Here is a 6000-nt window from a genome sequence, read left to right on the forward strand (position 1 = left end):
TTACCTTGCTTCAAGAGAGATAGTCGGCCGGGCGCGGTGGCTCAAGCCTGTAATCCCAGCACTTTGGGAGGCCGAGACGGGCGGATCACGAGGTCAGGAGATCGAGACCATCCTGGCTAATACGGTGAAACCCCTTCTCTACTAAAAATACAAAAAACTAGCCAGGCAAGGTGGTGGGCGCCTGTAGTCCCAGCTACTGGAGAGGCTGAGGCAGGAGAATGGCGTAAACCTGGGAGGCGGAGCTTGCAGTGAGCTGAGATCCGGCCACTGCACTCCAGCCTGGGCGACAGAGCGAGACTCCATCTCAAAAAAAAAACCAAACAAAAAAAAAAAAAAAAAAAGAGAGATAGTCAACTGAAGTTAAAAATAAAACTAAAGTGGTTTATCTATTTATCAATCCTATGATTATATTTGGTTGTAAGCAATATGTTTCCATTTAAATAATATATTTTTGCTTCTTTTTATCTAGTTTTCTTTGGTTTTACATGCTGAGTATGAATGCTCCTAACCTAGACTATTTAGTAGAAAAAAGCAGATGGAATTTAGAGGACTAAGCACAGTCAAAACTTCTTTCATGATGTCTGGACTCCCTGAAACTTCATGTAAGTTTGAGTAAAATGCTCATATCCAGTGTGAAATAAGCCATATCCAGTAAAATGTTCATATCCAGTCTGAAACAAGCCTCACTTCACAATGAGGATTCTGTAAGCTGGGGGCAGCTTTTGTACATTGGGCTCCTGAATCTTGCCAATGTGATCAGATGGCATACACTAGAACAGATATCTCGAGCAAAACACCTGGAAGAAAGTCCTTTAACTTGGAATTTTATGACAGCAATAAAAAAGGTAAATGAAAATGATAAGATCTATATCATGAAACGAAACTATCTTCAGCCTAAGATACATCAAACAGTCATCAAATTTTAATTATTGTGTTCCACATCATTACATTCAATTATATTTCACATTACAAATTTAAAACACAAAAATCTCATTCACTAACAATTTTTCTTGTCCTCAATTTTAACCTCTCTCCTAGGAAATCTGTTCTTCACACTCTTAGACACACTTTGTATCTTAATTCCTATGTTTCCTAATTACTTATCCATCTTTTTAATCTATTTACTTCTCCCTGCACAGAAACATATGACTGAATATCTTATCTATTCTCTCATCAATATCTTGGTTATCTGATATTCCTATTATTTATTGCACCTGCTTAGGAAAACCACAACTCTGAGTCAATTCGTCAATCAGGTTTCTAAGCTACTACTGGCATAGGAGTACTTCTAAATGACACACACAACCATATATGTGTCAGTTCAAATTTAGTTCAGTCCAAATTTATGATGTCTAAGCTCATCTGGAGCCTTAGTGGAGCTCATCAGTCTTCACATTTTGTACTTGTTTGTTTCTTTTCATGCCTTTCTGACCAGTTCTTTCTTGGATTCCATGAGTTCATCCCTCTCCTTCCATCTCTTACAAATTAGCCTCCAGTAGGCTTCCATCATTGTCCTTGTTTTACTATTCTTTCCACATGCTTTCTTTGGAAGTTTCCATCAACCTTCATGGTTTTAACTTCTGTGTCTATTCTTAAGACTATTATTTCTACATCTACCCTTCATCTACCTACTCAGAGCTTCAGATTTATTTACTGTCAACATAAAGCAAGAATTATTCTATTAAATACAACTCAGATCATGACACAATTCTGTCAGTATTCCCCAAAGACTCCCCATCTTTCTAAAAATTAAATTTAGAATTATTATCTGTGTCTACAAGGCCCTGCACCTTCTGTGTCATATCTCCTTGCCTCTATTACCTCTCTGAATTTACCTCTTACTGCTCTCTGCTCACTCTGCTCCAGACACACATGCCAGGAGGAGTCTGTCTCTGGGAATTTGCATTCTCTTGCTCCCACTGTGAGTCCTGTTTTCAAGATATGCTAGTGACTCACTCTCTTATTTTGTGCAGTGTTTAATTGACACTTATCAGTGAGAATTTTCTGGACCACTGTATTTAAAACTACACCTTTTTTTTTTTTTTTTTTTTTCTGGTGAGATGGAGTCTTGCTCTGTGGCCCAGGCTGGAGTGCAGTGGCGAAATCTCGGCTCACTGCAAGGTCTGCCTCCCGGGTTCACGCCATTCTCCTGCCTCAGCCTCCCGAGTAGCTGGGACTACAGGCACCTGCCACCACGCCTGTCTAATTTTTTGTATTTTTAGTAGAGACGGGGTTTCACTGTGTTAACCAGGATGGTCTCGATCTCCTGACCTCATGATCCTCCTGCCTTGGCCTCCCAAAGTGCTGGGATTACAGGCGTGAGCCACCGCGCCTGGCCTACACCCTTTTCTTTAGTCTTCACAAATAACACTCTCTACTCACGTCTCCTGCTTTGTTTTTTCTATTGCATTTATAACCATCTCTATCTTTTACTTTTTTATTTTGTTTGTTATCTGCCTTCTTTCCCATTCCTCTCTCTTCCTCTGGTAGAGAACAAACCCCTTGGAAGTAGAGATTCACGCTTATTTTTATCACTGTTATATCTCCAGAGCCTATCTTAATGCCTGTGATAGAGGTGGTTGTTCACTAAATAGTTGAATAAATGGAAAGATCATAGGACTGGAATTGCAGAATTTGCTAGTGGTATTCAGAAAATTAGACTCACAGGAAGGGAAAATTGGATTTCTTGAACCTCATAGGTACTTGTAAGAAGGTAATTGGGTAAAGGGAAGCTTATATGAACCCTTCTCCTTTGGTAATTACTGGCATAGAAGGAAGAATAAAAAGGAAAACATTGGAATTCACCTTATATGAAACACTATGCATTAAGAAACATTAGTATCAAGGAGAAAAAAGTAAAGGCTTTCTTATTTCATTAGCAAAACTTGATTTATCTTCTCTGTTTGGGTCTAGAGTCAATCTGTGGTTCCAGCCAGGCTATCACATATAGCTCTGGTCTTTCTTTATTTCTTTCCTCTAGCTCTCATTCCCTCCCTCTTTTCTTTTTCTAATGTTTCTCTTCTTTCCTTTCTATTCCATTATACTTGCATACAAATGTATTTCTGTTACTATAAAAATTACTGCTTTTGCACACGATCCAGCTTTTTTTGAGACAATTAATTATGCTAATGGTCTACTGATACAATCAATTCAAAGATAGCCAAGAAAAGATTATGGCTACATCCATAACCCCAGTGTTACTTGAAATAAGCCCAGCAGCCAAATAAAAGAACTAAGTAAATGAAGACTCCAAATTTAGAGATTTTTTTACGTTAGCACATTCCCTAATTGTCAAGGAAATTTTACTAATCTAGAAAGTTGCTGCAGTCTCTTTTGACTCAAAAACAAAGCATCTAAATTGATAGTCCATGTGGTGTTATGGCCACAAATATTTTGTCCTTAAGCTATGAATGTGTAATTCTTTCTTGAAAGTTGTTGAGGTATTTGGCTCACTAAAATCCATGAGTGCTGTAGATTTATTAGGCACTTTTTAGAAATGCATTTCTTTTGTGTTTTAAATTAGTTGCATTTTAATGTCATTGAACATGCCCTTGTTCTTGTTCCCATTTGTGGTCTTGTATCCAGTGGGAATTTATAGGGCTCAGATTTATTTAAATTATGCTGATGTATTTGATCTTTCAACATACAGTGCATGGTAAAAATGGGTGGCTGTCCATATCCATAAATGAAATATGAGGGAAAAGGCATACTGATAAATTCTGTACTAAATCAGGTTTAATTAGATATCAAAAAGGGATAAAGCCGGGCAAAGTTTCCACTCTAAGTGTTACAGAGATCTAAGATCAGAAAAAGAGAACATAGATATTCAATGGTATATTATAAAACATTTTCTGAATATGATAGATGACAATGCTAGAAAATACTTCTAATTCAGCCAATCCACTCGTTGAGCAAAAACTTACTCTTCATTAATTTGTGTAATTTCACTTTACAAATAGCTTAGGAAAATCTTTCTACCCACAGTAGTTAGGCTTGTAGAACTATCATCATTCTTGTCTACCTTAGACCCTTAGAACTGTAGATATATCACTACTGATCCATATTTGGCATAGTTATGTTTCTGCTTTTGGAATTGGGGCAGTATTTGATACATTTTAAAGCATTATGTGTAAATTGAATTTTATGTTTAGTACCCTGGGATTGCTTGTTAATTGAAAGAAATTAGCGAATAACAATTTTCAGTATTAAATATTATTATAATATACGAAGTTTACTTAAAATGAGATAGTCTTACTGGTTTCAAGGATTCATGTACGTATGTGCAAAAATATGTTTCCTTGTCACAAAGGCATATATTATTACTTTTCACTTTCCACATGTGCCTGTCCACTCTCTTCATCTGTCTTCTTCCAACACACTTGCCAAAGAAGAAGTAGGTACTACTAGAATAGTTTTAGGCATGCAAAAGACAGGTCAGGACATTTGGAGCAATGTCTTATGTCTCTCCCATTCTGTTTGTTCCCCATGCTCACTCTTCACCCTGGCCTCACCTTTCCTTATATGGCATTATCTTTTGCCAAGGGATTTAAAACATGGCTAACATGAATAGTGTGAGCTGTAACTAAGGTTGCTGAATTTATGCTTGTGGGTTCTTCTCCATATCTATTTTCTAATTATAAAAGCAAACTAGACTCTAAAAATTAGCAATCAACAGATACCTGTTTTAAGTTTATTTAAAAACAGTAGCAAATGCAGAGTGTTATGACCGAATATGTTTAAATATGTTAAATACATGGTATTTAAAATGCTAGCAAAATTCCAAAAGAAATGATAGTTCTAAAAAATTATGTTTCCATCCTTTAGAGATGTATGTAGCTAGTTCATTTCACAAATTTGATTATTTCCTGTGCTAGAGAACAATTTGAAAATTTTACTAAAACTTCAGAATTTTGTGAAACTGACTGATGTAGGAAACTCTAAAGTTTCCACACCTAGATTTAACTTTCTTTCATAAACCCACAATTCCTTTAAACTTTTATCAATGGTTTTGAGCCTCTGCACTTTGCTCCTGTCCTTCCAATGCCCTAGTTTGTCTTTCAGTATGATAGCCACAGTCATCTCTAAGCCGCCATGGCACCACTACTTTCTTTCATATTAACTATGTAAGTATTCTCAATATATTAAACTCTAGGGTTATAATTCTATGTTAGCTGTACTGTTTCAGAATGTCGGATCCATGTGTCTATTCCTGTTTGGAAATAAGAATTCCTTGCCACCTTCTGCTATGCTACTGATTCCATCTCCCTCTATCCCCTCTAGGATCATTTTCCATCAATCACGTTCAGTCCCTGATACCTTTTCAGGCTTTTTTCCATTTTGCATGGACTCCTTTTTCCATTGTTACATACGTACGGAACTTTTTTTTTTTTTTTTTTAAACAGAGTCCACCCAAGCTGGAGTACAGTGGCACGATCGCAGCTCACTGCAGCCTCAACTTCCTGGGCTCAGGTGATTCTCCCAGCTCAGCTTCCTGAGTAGCTGGGACTACAGGCATGTGCCACCAAGCCTGGCTAATTTTGCTCTCTTTTGTGGAGAGGAAGTTTCACTATATTGGCCAGACTGGTCTCAAACTTCTGAGCTCAAGTGATCCACTCTACCTGGCTTCCCAAAGTGTTGGGATTATAGGTGTAAGCCACTACGCCCTGCCTATAGCTAACCTTTTTATTCTAAAATTGTTTTTTTCAAGTTTGCTGCAACAAATTAATCAACAGTATAATCACTTCCTTCTTTTCTTGTGTATTTATTTAAGGCATTAGTACTTTGGTGCCTCAAGTTTTCACTTCTTATTTACTGACAGACTCAACAGTCAACTATTCTTTTGATTTTTAGTCTTATCAAATGTGAAAACAACATCTCAGTTATTTCCCTTCATTTTTCATCCATTCCTAATGTTGCAGGACTTTTCCTTAGTTCAGCTAAAAATGGAGTCCTTGTCTGTCCCACAGCCATGAAAATTTAGGCTCGCAGATGGTTTGAAGG

This window comes from Theropithecus gelada, chromosome 6 (assembly GCF_003255815.1).
Source record: "Theropithecus gelada isolate Dixy chromosome 6, Tgel_1.0, whole genome shotgun sequence".
Lineage (NCBI taxonomy): Eukaryota > Metazoa > Chordata > Mammalia > Primates > Cercopithecidae > Theropithecus > Theropithecus gelada.